This window comes from Phaenicophaeus curvirostris, chromosome 9 (genome assembly GCF_032191515.1).
Source record: "Phaenicophaeus curvirostris isolate KB17595 chromosome 9, BPBGC_Pcur_1.0, whole genome shotgun sequence".
NCBI lineage: Eukaryota > Metazoa > Chordata > Aves > Cuculiformes > Cuculidae > Phaenicophaeus > Phaenicophaeus curvirostris.
Window position 1 is genome coordinate 3,429,910 of NC_091400.1, and position 14,909 is coordinate 3,444,818.

General features: G+C 38.8%; 1 protein-coding gene across 1 annotated transcript in view; it reads right to left on the bottom strand.

Moving 5' to 3' along the window:
* ANK3 (ankyrin 3) overlaps window positions 1-14,909 on the bottom strand; it is a 345,846-nt gene that overhangs the window by 305,457 nt on the left and 25,480 nt on the right. The gene's annotated exons all lie outside the window — the stretch shown is intronic.

A 14,909-nucleotide genomic window follows, 5' to 3' on the forward strand; every position in this document is an offset into this window, starting at 1 on the left:
ATTTCACATCCCTCAACTTACAGATGTCACAATAAGTGTTTCACATTCAATAGAAAGATGTTGTCTCTCTATCTCGTGGGTATATTACACATACCAGTTGTTCTAACCCTACATAAAACGCATCTGTGTGTCCTGGAAATCCATTTATACAGTTTTCCGAAATAGAATCATACATTCACAGAATCACTAGGTTGGAAAAGACCCACTGGATCATTGAGTCCAACCATTCCTATCAATCACTAAACATTGTCATGGGGTAAAAGATTAAATACCTCAAAAAGAGAAGAAAGAAAAAAAAATCAAAGGCTATGAAATACTGAGATGCTGGGCAGAAGGAAAAGCAAACAGAAAGTCTGCAAAGCATCAAGAAAGCATGACATGCCTCCAGCTCTGCCAAAACCTACAGCTAGGTAAAGAAACTGCAAGCTGAAGCCTATAAAAAAAACCCAAAAAATTAAAAAAAACCCCACCCAAACAGTAGGGATTTCCTTTTCATCTACTTAGAAAATGAGCAGAGCAGGGACAGACCATGTTCTTCAGCACACTTTAGTTTTAAGCATCTTGGTGGCTTTGCATCGAGGTGCCACCCACAGTGCTTGACCAAATGTTTTTCATCAAGGAATGCAGTCAAATACATGGCTACGATGACTTCTTGGCAGGGGTTGGGAAAGAGGCCAAGCAGATTTCATTGCGTTATGACATAAGTCCTCAGAATCTTCCTTGGATCTCTACAGAGTTAGGGCTATCCAACTGTTCAGTCCTCCAGGTGAAATAGGAGGAAGTTGAACCTGCCAATCTAACAAAAAACTGGCTTTTTATGGAAGTCCATCTGTCTCAACTCTCTGGTTTGAAAGGCAAAAAAGGCAAAAATTGAGAAAGTAAGAATTAATGTCAGCACAGCTCCAGTAAAGCAAATTAATCTACTCAGTCTCTGAAATATGTTTGAAATGTAAAGAGATGTATTTGATTCAAATACAGGTGAAGTGATACTCAGTTACAGTAAAAGACTTGCAAGTGCTGGGCTTATAACCCCAGCTGTTAACATGAAAAGGGAAGTTTTATTTTTATTTCAAAAGTTGTTTAGAGTTTTGGGGTGCGAATAAAGCATGCAATGTCACAAAATATAGTTGGCATGACTATACATGTGAACTGCCACTGACTGCCCAGATGGAATATCAACTAAGCAAAATCACCACCTTCATTATAGAAACAGTTCCACTGAAAGAGCACTGCCTGTAATTGCTCATTTTCTACTGATCTTATACAAGTTATTTAAAATCCCTGTGAGAAACTAAGCACAAGAGGTGTATGCACTTGCTTTTGTTTTTTGTCACAGCAGGAATGTCATAATTTATTTTTTTTAAAAGGTAGGAATTCAGAAAGAATTTTTAACAGTATCTGTATGAAGCTCATCTAATTCTCTGTATATCCTATGAAAATCCAAATAATTGAGAGCATTTTCTTTCCCAGATAAATGTATTCTGTCCAGTAATCACAGTGATGAATAAAATGTTAGAACATCATAAGTCTCTAAAGTTCTTTTTCCACAATTTAACTTGAATTCAAACACTTCACTAATAATCAGTAAGGAAAAAAAAAGCAAATAGCATTGTTAACAATTCATTACATTTTCCCACCATAAAGTCAAACCACCTTCCAGTTGAGTAATTATTTGGCTATAATTCTCAACAAACAATAGGAGCCGCCTCTGTTAATAATGTTCTAGCTCTAATTCAGAAGTTATGCAAAAAATTACACATATCGCTTAACAACCCATCCTTAATGTACTTGAAGAGGTCTTTACAATCTCTAGTGAATAATTCATGATTCCATTTCACCATTCTCTTACAGCATAGAATAAGTAACTCTAATGCAGTTATGGCTCTAACTTTGAGATCTGAACACCACCAAAGAATGGTCAAAAAGATCAGGGGCAAATTCCTTTACAAACCAGATCTACTTCACAAATGGAGGAATAAATAGTCCTAACTGTATCTGGAATAACAAACCAGTATTTGAAGAGATTGGCCATATGCTAAACTGTCACTCTCCCATACTGAGTGACAAATTAAGATGCTAGTGTAGCTGGCTGCTTACTACAATACTGTTCATGTCACTCGCATATGTTGCTTTGGCAGTTATTACTGGGTTTTTTAAACTAAGCAGCACAGTGATTTTGAGAACAAATTACAGGCAAGCATTACAGACTTCACCAATTTCCACCAAACAGGAAGAAAAGCTACAAAAGACTGGAAAGATAAAAAAGGGTAAATGCTGTACCTTGGCAATCTTCATGGTGGAAACCGTGAGAAAAATCAAGCCAGCTAGACAAGAGTCCAGCAATCAGTATTTTTTGTAGTTTGCAATCTGTGCAGTTTTCTGTAATCTGTGTGTGATGCTGTAATGCCTATGGTATTGTAAAAAAGGATGTACAACAGAGGGGAGAGAAACACTCACCCATCACATTTAGGTAATATATAATATGAATTTAACTAGCCAGTTAGTACAAACATCCCACTGATGTGAGCACTGGAGCTTTTCTCCATATTTGGCATAAAAGGGAAAGGAATCCAGTAATTAAAGAATTATGACAGTGGCCTAATAAAAGAAGATAACAAGAGGCTGCATGTGATTCAAATTAAACAAAATAGTTGGCTGTATTGTCCAGAGAACTCCTGAATTTTTCTGCAGCAGTAAAGGATTTAGGTAAACGTTTGACTTATTGCTTCTGTGTTTCAGAAACAATAAAAGCCAATAGCTTAACATCGCTAAGAGATGTTTCAATATTCCTGAGAATGCCTTTTCTCAGGAACACACCTTGCATACACACTCTCGCACACCACGTTCTTTGTGCTGAAATCACATGGGAGTCTCAGGGGCTCAGGTTAGTCCTACCATACACTTTAAGACAGTTAACCAAAATACAGAAAACGGGCACAGTAGATGTATTAGCAATTCTTTCTGGGAAATTTGCACATTCTACATAAGATCAGTATTTTCCCTGTAGGGTGGTAGCAGTGCCTTCAGCTGATGTACGAATGCTAAGGAGCTCCTTATCACTCATGACCAGTCCTTTTAAATGTTTAAAAGATGTACCTAGTCCCCATGCAACAAAGGCTTTTGTAGCATTTTAATGTCTTGCCATTTAGTTGCTAGAATCCAGCAAAGGGGATACAAGTGCTGTTGCTGGTAGCTAATGGTTATTCTTCTTTAGTTCAATTGCTGAACTACATGTTGAATAAAGGGCTCGATTCTCAATGGGAAGAGCCTCCTTTTATTACTGTTCAACGCTTAAGACTAAAGTAGAATTCTCCGCACGTGGTAAGCAGGGCCAACGTTCATATTTCTATTTCTAGGTTCCCACCTATTAGAGGATAAAGGTATTGCACAATATTTAATTTATGCAGGTCACATTCAACCCCCCAAGTCCTACAGGTGGACACATTTCCACAAATAGCCCTTTCCTATTCCCATCTTAAAACTGCCTTTTATTCAGACAGTCTTCTAGAAAAAACACACTTAAAGACTATGTAGAAACAGCCAAAAATATATTTTTTGACCTGTTCCACTCAAGATGTGCAACTATCTCCCAGCTGTGCTAGTACAGTGAGTGTCCACCTTGGTTAGCTGGGCCACATGCAGCAGCACTTGCACTGCTTTCAACAGAGGGCTGGAGCACCCATAAGCTTATCAACACTAGTTGTGACCCAGTTATCTGCCAAAGCACTAAAAACCCCAGCTTGTCTACACATTTGAAAGGAGCAATGCTAGCTCCAGAATCAAGACGGCATATGCTGTAGTGGGCTACCCAACAGAAGTCGCATCCTTGCTCAGTTTTCAGGGTTCTCTCAGCAATGCAAAACACCCCTTGGATGATTATACTCTTTCACAGATGCAGAGACGCCTCCATGATGCAGTTTAGTACTGCTTTAAAGCAAGACTCCTGCAAGACTATAATTACTCCTGGTGTATCTCTGTACCCGTACTTCACCTTAAGAAAGGGTTAAACCCACAATGTTGGAAAGGCAGATACTGCAGCCACCACTGGCTGCAATCAGAGATGCTCATCCTATTAACACAGGCAGCATTCTGAAGATTAGCTTCAAAGCATTGCTCCTGGGCCACAAGTATGCACGTCTGCAAGTACTACCACAAAGGCAGAATGCAGAGTATTTTCACTCAACCACCACTGTCGAACACACCACTGCTGCTGGAGATATCAAAAGTCATGAAGATGAGTCACCCATTTTTTAAATTCTCTGTAGATAACTGCACAATAATCGATGACAGATACCTTCAGACCTTTCTTCTAGAGTAGAACAATTCCACGTAAGTCAGAGCCTGAAGTCCAAGTCTTCAAAAGTACTTCAATTTTTTTTATTTTCCACTGCAAGTCACAGTTTTAATCTCATCCCACCAAGGAGTTAATAAGACCTTGGTTTATTCTGGTCATACATTTAAGAAAAATAATTTGTTGTCTCATGCATAGCCATCTGGGAGAACACCCAAACCATGATAGGAATGGTTGGACTCGATGATCCCATGGGTCTTTTCCAACCTGGTTATTCTATGATTCTATGATTCTATGTGAAGTGTACACTGCTGTGTACACTATTTGTACTACCCACATACTAACCAGTACTCACAGTTGTTGACATCTATCCTCTAACTTGCATTGTAGCAAGATTTATTTTTTTTTTTAAACATGATTAGCATCTTAAGACTACTGGTGAAATCACATGATTATCTCAATTGGCACTTCACTAACAAAAAGATTTATCTCTTAAATAAAAATATTATGAAGACAAACAGTAGCCTCTCTCCCAGCATCATAATAATACATGCATATAATCCTCCTTCAACATATTACAAGATTGCATTTCCAGCACTTTACATAGTTTAAGCTGCCTGGGTTGGGTTGTCTTAAGTTCAGTGCCTTTTTCTCTTTTCTCATTTTAATTCATTACAGCTCCAGTATGTCAACAACAACAGAACATGCTATTAGCTTGGTTTAATTGCTCAACTAAAACAGAAAAATTTCTCTCAAGATTCAAGCTGCTGCCTTCCTATGCAGTACTAATTTGTACCTAAGTTTTGTGTGTATTAGACAATCTAGATGTTTGCCAAGTTAAAGACCTGTGAGTAGGCTCAGCATCCAATGCAACATTTCATTGCAGTCTACTGACATGCAAAGTCAGTATCATGACTAATTAATAGCTAATCAGAAAGCTCCTAATAAGTACACAAGATATTATTTAGATTCACAGTCACTATTTTTAAAAGCTAATTACTTATAGCTTATAGAATGGTGAAAATAAATCAAAGTCATCTCATGCCATTTACTTGATGCAAATATTTTTCAGGGAAGAATAATTAGCTTCTACTCAAAATGCACTTATGTGAGAGTATCATCAATATTAGGACAGTAAACACAGCGACAAATATGAAATTCAGTGGGTATCATTGCATAAGATTTATTTTACCAAACTCCTTCCTCCTCACCTATGCATATAATACTAATATTTATGTTAAAAGAAAGAGCTTGTACAGCATGTTAACAGACTATGTCTAATTTCATGCAATTAACCCTGTACTCACATCAACAAATATCTCTCTATGTAGAGGTGAGATGAATAGAGCCTATGGCTCATTGAGTGCTGTGGGGAAAGAGAAAAAAAATGCAGAAAAGCCAAAATGAAAAAAAACCCAAACACAAAACAGAAAATGGTTTGGCAAACAAACAAGCACAACTGAATGCACAGCACTTCTGTCCACAGTCTATACATAAGTCCATGTCCTGGTCACATATAATTTTCAGCTACATCCATGACTTAACTAAAGAGTGTTCCAGGTCCAAATCATGCAAGTGACAACACATCACTTCGCTCTCTTTAACAGCAACCTGGACAAACACGTTTTGTACTCTACTGTCCCCAAACAGGCTACATAAATTCACTGATCTCATCTACTATTCTACTACCAACAGTCACTACACTTATGGTTATATTAATATTTAATTGATGAAGACACCGTTGGTGAAGCAATTTCGTAAGTATGTTTAGCAACAGGACACTCGCCAATACTGAAAGTGGATAAACAGTGCATGCGACGTTCATATAATATGCTTGTAACAGGTTTACTTGGCATACATCAGTACCCTCACAGCTCATTGCTACAAACACACAACAGTTACCTGAAACATCAAAGTGGTTACGATAGGCTATTCATGAAGTTTATGTTATGTAACTTAAATTTAACTTTTCATGTGAATGCTTAAGGGTTATTCTTCCTGGCAGAGAATAGGATCATTCTGTAAGAACTGTTCGAGCAAGCACTTCAAATCAATTTCTTATGAACCACCTACAGACTAAAATTATTTCAAGAGAAAATTTTTGCTTTCAATATATTGTTCCAGATAACAAGAAGAAAAACAAAATCCTAACACTTTAAAGTTGCTCAGTGATTGCTTGGGTTATTCAGTTATGCAACTGTTATGTTTCTATGTAAAAGACCACAGACAATAAATTTTCAAATAGCCAACCATCAGCTATGCTTGCGTTAAGGGCACAAGAATGCACATGGAAGTGCAATGTAAGCTGTCATCACATCAGATATTTTGGATTCTGCTTTTTGTTTGCACCTTAATTCATAGAATCAGAGAATAGTTTGGGTTAGAAAGGACCTTAAAGATCATCTAATTCCAAACCCCCTGCCGTGAGCGGGAACATCCCACTAGATCAGGCGTCCCAACCTGGCCTTGAACCCCTCCAGGGATGGGGCAGCCACAGCCTCCCTGGGCAACATGTTCCAGTGTCTCACCACTCTTATGGTGAAGAAATTCCTCCTAACGTCTAGTCTAAATCTGCCCTTCTCCAGTTTCTACCCGTTCCCCCTCGTCCTATCACCACAAGCCTTTGTGAATAGTCCCTCTCCAGTCTCTCTCAATTCCTGGGCTCCAGGGAAAGACCATCCATGGGCAGCGCCTGAGCACGTCCCTGCTATTTCTGACTGAAAATGAAGAAACTTGCTGAAGCTTTCTTCATGAAAGCTCTAAGCTTGAGTACCATTTTCAGCTTCCAAACTACAAACACCAAACTGCAGGCTACAGTCGAGTGTCTCATGGGATTTGTACGTGTTTCTCCACCTGTGAGGATGATCAAGAAGTCCTGTCTTATCCTCCAGTAGCCTCCCTCTTCTTAACCTAAATGAGACTAAATATAAAGGATAGAAAGAAACAAATAGAAATGCACCCAGCATCAGCCATGTATAGAGGGAGGGTAAAATTGTCACAGCAGGTGACACCAGCTAAAAGCTCCCACAATCCCAGTGCAATTCTGGCTTTTTTTTTTCTCACACTCTCAATTCCCTTAGAAGTGTTTCCAGTTTTCCATCAGTTGCTCTTAATTTCCCTAAACTAGTTTGCTAGTCAATGGGGGTAAACGTGATAGAAAAGAAAACACATAAAATGAGCTTCTCGTCACTTTTTACCATTCAGTTCTAGATTTATGTAAAAAAATGTTGCTTAAATGTCTGCTCACATTAGCACAGCTCTTCACTGTGCAGATAAATCATACTGTACTCCTGCCTTTTTTTATATATATATAAATCAGTGTCATAAAAAAAAATCCTTTTCCTCTAATTTGCAAAATTTCTACCTAGAATAAGAAAGAACTCTGTGACAAATCGATGGTAACCAGGATAAAAAGAAGGTCTGTCCTAGCCACATGTTTAACTGTTGCTACACCTACATACAAATTACAAATATAAACAAAGCCTTCAGCTGCTTACTGGAAAAGATTCTTAAGCCACTGCAAAACAAAGCTGCACCAGTCTTGAAATAAAAATGTTTTTTAAATGCATTAACAAATTTATAAAACAAAAGTACAGTCTCTTCCCTTCACACAGTGTATTTAATTTATTAACTAAGTGCTTAAAAGCAAGCTGCTTTTATTCAGGTTTGAGAGTACTGTGAGACAGCATTTTCAGCAGTACTGATGTGATTCAGGCCATGCATTCTGACTCAGTTGGAAAGCAAACCCAATTGGAAGAAATGGAGAAAAGAGAAAAAGCATGAGCTTTCCTGGCTGTCACCTGTCAGTACGCTGAAAGACAGTGTTGCTTGAAAACATAACTTGGTTGTTTGATTATCAGCTCACATTTAGGTTCACGGTGTTCTCTAAGCAAGGGTATCAAAAAAGCCTTTCAGCACAGACATTTGAAAAGTGAAACAGCTTACAGAAAAGACTCCAAGAAATATCTGAAATTCTAGATGCTGTTGAGAAAGAGGCCAAGGGATCTGTACAAATCATCAACTGAAAGCAAAAGAATAAGGATATGAGCTGATAAAGCTCTTCTAACATTTAAATCTTTAAACAATGTGATTCAAATTTGAAGTTTTGTTTGGTTTAAGACACTGCTTTTACCTGCTAACCACAACAAGGAAACAATCAGAACCACGGCAGAACTAACATACCCTCTAGGGCTGCAGAAAACCTTCAACCTTACAGCTAAGCAGAACACAATTCTCCCAGCTATGACAAATTAACACTTTCCATGAACACTTCACTACCATTTTCAGACATTTGATTTAAAAATTCGGACAGATTTCTACATTCTGTTCATTTGTATATTTTCCTAGTTCATTTCTATAACTGAAAACCAGACACTGGACAGGCATCTGTACAGGGGCCGATCAAGCTGCCCTTTCTAAACAGCTTGTGTAGACTTCACTTCTGAACACAACGCACTCCACATCTGCTAGAGCCCTTCAAAAAACTACAGCTTTTTCATCAGCTCATTGACTGTGTACATTACATAAACTAAAAGATGTATGAATGGAGAACAAAATTTAAGAGGAGTAAACCGCATGTCATTAGCAAGAGCTGACAGATGTTGTCTACCACATTTCTGAACATCTCCAACATCAAAACAAATTCTTCATCAATGGATACAAAGCTTTACTGATCCAAAGATAACCATCTACAGTACTATTCCTCACCAGCAATAATACCTTTTGCTCCCTAGGCAAATCACAGCAAGCTCTGTGACAGCCAGTAATTTGCTTTTTCTTCGTAGAAAAAAAACCAAAAAAAGGCTCGGAGACCAAAACTCTCTCACATGCACTTAGATGGACACCAGAATGGTTGTTACTGTTGAAGGTCATTCAAGGCAGGAGCTGCAAGCTCAGAAATGTTTCAGTTGCAAATCCAGACACACACAAGAACATGTGAAAAAAGCAAACAGCTCAACATCACAATTTTGTTTTAACCTCTTCAGAGGTTGAGCTATCCCCTGCTGCTGCTTTTTGAAAACAATTTTCTTGAAGTTCAAAACTGCACTGTGTTATCATGACTCAACGGTCCATATTAACACACCAAACACATTTGCAATGCTGATCACTTAGGGATAGGATGGCAATGGTATTTAAAACATTAACGCTACCATAAGATAATCTTAGATTTACCCAAAGAGATTTGCTAGCGGATCTGCTGAAGGTACAGAATGGTGGAGGTTGCCATAGGAACACGGTACAGCTACACACTTTGCCATGACAACCAGGCCTCCCTGGAATACTAATGAGTGCCCATGGCAACGTGAAGCTCAAGACAAGATGTCTGGAGACCAAATATTTCATGTTTCATTTATAACAAGAACTAGAAATATATTTGTACATTTCCTGCGTGAGGTTCGATGGTTTTGAAAACCCTGCAAAGCATTATATATGTGGCAACATTGCAAAGTGTAAGATCATAGTATAAATGGAAAAATCTCATTTCAAGGCAACACCATGGCTGAAGTTCAATTCCAAAACAACAAGAAAACCTGTAGTCAACACACCCAAAGTCTGCATCATCTTGTACATAAAACACTACCATCAGCTCACGATGAGGCAAGAGTTATCTGTACCCAATGCTTGGTGTATTCCACATCCACCAAAAACATTCTATTCCTACCCAGTACAGAATATTGTGTTGAGCATGTATCTGTTCTCCATATGGCAACTGCTGCAATTCATTGTGCAAGGACAGAAAGCATTTCTTTGCTATTTCAGTAAAGGTTCACAACAAGAGATCCCTGTTACTTTATAGAAATGTTCCAGCAACTCAATGTGTGAGCAGTGCTTTTCATTTATTTGTTTATAGAAAAAGGAGCTGCTGTTGAAACCTACATATCAGAACAAAATGTTGCTTTTAAAGTGATAAAATTATCAGTTAAGTGACAGCTGGTGATTTTTTTTAAAAAAAATATACTGTTTCTAAAGATTAATTTCAGGACCCTTTCTAGATATTTTACAGAAATTATCAATATCTAAGACATTTTCAGGTATCCTGCCAGCAACTGCCGATTATTTCAAAGAGAGGCAACCCCAGCTGGAAAGCCAGCGCTGCTTGTCCCAAAAGCACTATATGCAATAAGACACATCAAGAGACAACAAAATTTTAAGTCACAGAAGACCTCCCAGGGGCTACAAGTGCCAGGATTCAGCTTAGACCAGCAGCAGGGAAAAGAAGGTTATTGTATGTAAAATTTTTCCTCATGCCTCCTTGCATGAGCTCTTCAGAAAAAAATATAAAAATCAGGTAGGCATTACATAGATTTATTTTCTTCTCTCCCTCAACATCCATGCAAAAGGATCCAAAACATGATCTGTGATGTATATTTATTAGCCACCCTCCACATGTAAATAGATCAATTGTTGCATTTCCCAAATGACAGAGCACTGAGGTCATCAATAAAAGGTATAGAAGTGTGCTTCATGTAAGAGATTACAATAAGAGTTTTCAGTGCATTGCAGAAACCTGTTAATTGGTGAGTTTGTAGAGACCTGAGGAAGAAGTGTGGGATGAAATAGCAACACAAAATTCAGGCCGTAGTCCTGGTATTCAAATTAGGATCTATTTCCTTGATATAGTATCACAGAACAATAAAAAAACCCTATCAAGTTAAATGATTTTTTGTTTTATAAGCTTCAATTATAATAGATTAAGTCATAAACAAAAAAGAAAAAAAAAGGAAAACTGCTTTTTAAGCAGATTAACACATTAATGAATTGCAACAAACATAACCCATGGAGGGCCTCCAGGCAACAACATTTTCCACAGAGGAACAGAGCTTGTATTATTTTTATGATAACACACAGCATTACTCTGTGCAAAATTTGTCTTCCCATATCTAACCTGGCTGTACTGGACTGAATTCAGTTATTCATATTAAACTATTTTAATTCCACTAAATACTAGACAGTTCAATATAGAACCCAGCCTTTCTTCTGTCAGTACTTGGAGATGGGGTTTTAGCATGAACTGATAGGAAAAGATAAGGAAAATACATTTACATTGAATTTCAAGATTGCACAACAGCACCTCTATGTGTGCATGGCAGAGGCTACTCTTATTCCACTCTATTATTCCATGAATATTTTGGATTGGTGTGTCATCCCATCCACCGAGCTGCTATTGGTCACTCTTGCTCTCCTTCACACCCCTTTCTTTGGGATTTGGGACTGCTTTGTATTACAAGAGGGGACACGATGGATAGTTCAATATTACATCCTACAAAGAAAAATACAGTATTTAATTGATCTAGGTCAGCAATGGCAATTACTACTTAAACAAAAATAAGAAAGAGAGACTGGTTCACTAGAATACTTGGTCATTTACTAATAAATTAAAGGAAGAAATATTTTTGTTCAAGGTGGTGGTGTTTTTGTTTTTGGTTTTTTTTTTCCCAAACAGACTGTGCCACTTACACAGTTCCTGTTCCAGCTCAGGGTCTGAAGAGTCTCTCCACTTTCCAGTTAAGTAGCAAAGAACACTATTATCCCTTTTTTCCACTAAAACTGAAGTTTCTTGCACAGGGTCTCTGATCAAGGAGGCTTTCCACACACGCTCTGATACATGGTCAGGAACCTTTTGACTCTCTTCCACTGCACGGAACTCAGTGCACACAACACATGCAAACCACACACCATCACATACTGTTCATTTCAGTTTTTGCATGTGAAGAACTTTAGGAGCTCATCTGAAAATCCACGTGGGCCACATACACGCAGAACCTGCACACAGAGGAAGAGCCTTGTTTACGTGGGACGCCCACACATGATGTGACTGGTGTGGGACAGTGGTCTGTAGACTTAATTACTCGAGAAAATACGAGGACCTATCTTATACAAGAAGGACTGGCAGCACTTCTAAGGATGGTAGTCAGGAAAGCAAGGAAAGTTAAGAACATTAATAAGATGCTATTTCCCAAATGTACCAAATGAGAATGTCTGAGTAATTCCTCTCCATGCAGCTGAGACAATTCTAATAATATTAAGTCTTATCTCCTGGAAGTTGCGGGAAGCCACATCTAAGTTCCACCTAAGAAATACACATTAAGATATGCCTAAATTGGTTTAGGCTACTAGAGCCTTAATTCTTCTTAATCTTTCCCACCCTATTACTTATTTTGTGTTTCCTCGTGGAAAAATTTGACACCTTTCTGCATTTTTTTTAAACTCTACTCTACTCAGTTAATCTACTTAGTTTGTGATGATGTCTTACTTCCCCTCCCAGCCCCCATACTCCAGGTATTGAATAGCTGTCTTACTGCAGAGACCAGTCATAAATGTGAATGATTGTACTTGAACCTGCTAAACTGATTAAATGCTGAAAGGAAGGATCTATTCCCAACAAGGGCAAGCTAGGGGAGTCATACATAATGCACTGCAGACAGAACAAAGACCTAGTACTGCCCCTACTTAGACCCAATCTGTACCCCAAGAAAATAATAAAAAGGGGAAATATTTAGAAATGCTTTTTCCATTGTAGGTAATGGTATCCATTTTAGACCGACACAGCAATGCATGAGCAATATACACTTTTAAATTTAATTTCTCAGAAGGAACTGAGAGAGAAAAGACCTGCATGTTTGGGCAGAAGCAGATGAAATTTGGTCTTTCCAATGTTCCATTCAACACCTACCTATCCATTAGGACATTAAAAGCCTGTTAGTGATGCATTTCAGATAAAAGGCATTCACTTGCAAATGTCCCTCTTCAAATGCACGCAAAGAAAAGCACAGGAGACAACACAAAGCTATGACCCTTCCGAGTGTAGAGTTACCCGGTTCAGCAAAGCACTTAAAAGGTTATACATGGGAATTGCCCTCATAAGCATATGCTTTAAAGCAGAGCAGCAATTTCATTGCTTTCTAGACAAGATGTTCTGTAACACAACAGCCAGTACAAAAAACATCCCCTTTGTAAGTGGGACCAAAAAGGAGCCTACCAACCACCAGAAAAAAAAAAAAAAAAAAAAAAAAAAATTGTCCTTATCCAAAGGGAATTTCGTGTTTCTGCATAATTGTCTGGTATTATTCAATAGCTTTTCAGAACAGAGTTGCATTCTCTCTGAACTACAATCACAGAACCATAAACGACTTTAAAAAAAGAAGCATATTTCAGGTGTTACATCAAGATGCGCATCTCAACAGGCAAGTGTCCAGCGAAGTGGAGAAACAGTCAGACCACATGCTGCCAGCACTCAGCAGCTCAGAGGGGTTGTTGCAGCCACGGGGCATCAATGCCACCTACCGGCCGGCTGCACCGCCTGCTGCTGGGGAGATACGCTCTCAAAATCCTTGAATGCAGACAAGCATCTTCTCATTAACAATAGTTTGATTGAGAACACTGGATGGTGTTAAGTGGCACACCTTGTCACCGACAGGTATGCATTTAAGACAAGACTTGATATGCTTGCTCACGATTTTGGTAGTACAAAGCTCTAAGTAAGTGTGGAAATAACAATGGCTCATTACTGGGTTCTGTTCCTACGGCTTTCACTTATTATTCTATGAATTGATTATTCTTCGCGCTACACTTTTCATTCATTTCCCAAAGATGCTAACTTCAGAGCCGTTAGGTATTTATAAGCTCCAACAATGAAACAAAGAGGTATTATCTTTTATTAAACTAACTGATACGGGTGAGAGAAGGAGAAAGATATTTCATAGAATTATAGAATCACCAGGTTGGAAAAGACCCACAGGATCGAGTCCAACCATTCCTATCTGCCACTAAACCATGTCCCCAAGCACTTCATCTACCCCTCTTTTAAACACCTCCAGGGATGGTGATTCCACCACCTCCTTGGGCAGCTGTTCCAGAGCCAAATGACCCCTTCTGTGAAAATTTTTTCCTGATATCCAGCCTAAACCTGCCCTGGCGCAGCTTGAGGCCATTCCCCCTTGTCCTATCACCTGTCACTTGGGAGAAGAGGCCAGCACCCTCCTCTCTACAACCTCCTTTCAGGTAGTTGTAGAGAGCAACAAGGTCTCCCCTTCAGCCTCCTCTTCTCCAGGCTAAACACCCCCAGCTCTCTCAGCCGTTCCTCATAAGGCCTGTTCTCCAGCCACTTCACCAGCTTCGTTGCCTTTCTCTGGACTCACTCCAGAGCCTCAACATCCTTCTTGTAGCGAGGGAAACCTTGTACAGTTTCCTCTGTTCCTGACATATTATAAAAGCCAAAGGTTGTACAAATTTACATGAAACCTTTTATTTTTATATCCTCAAACCACTACTGCTAAAACACTGCCACTGGAATTACTAACACCACCTACCCACCAGCAGCTTCAGGGTTCAAGTTCTTTTTGCTTTTTCTTAGTACAGTGCCTCCCAGCTCCAGGATGTTTGTTTTGAGATGACTGTCAGGCATCGCTGTCATACAGAGAAAAGTCTGCTGTGTAACATCACGGAAGAGCGATATTTAGCAAAGTTATGGGTGTCACATGACACTATAAAAGTGTGCCATGAGATTTATAGCACTTTGCTACAAATATTCCGACAGGGAGCTGTTCAAAGCATATACCAGCAAATACAATTCAGGGACACAGAGAGGTGGATTGTTGTTAACATGACTAAAAATGGA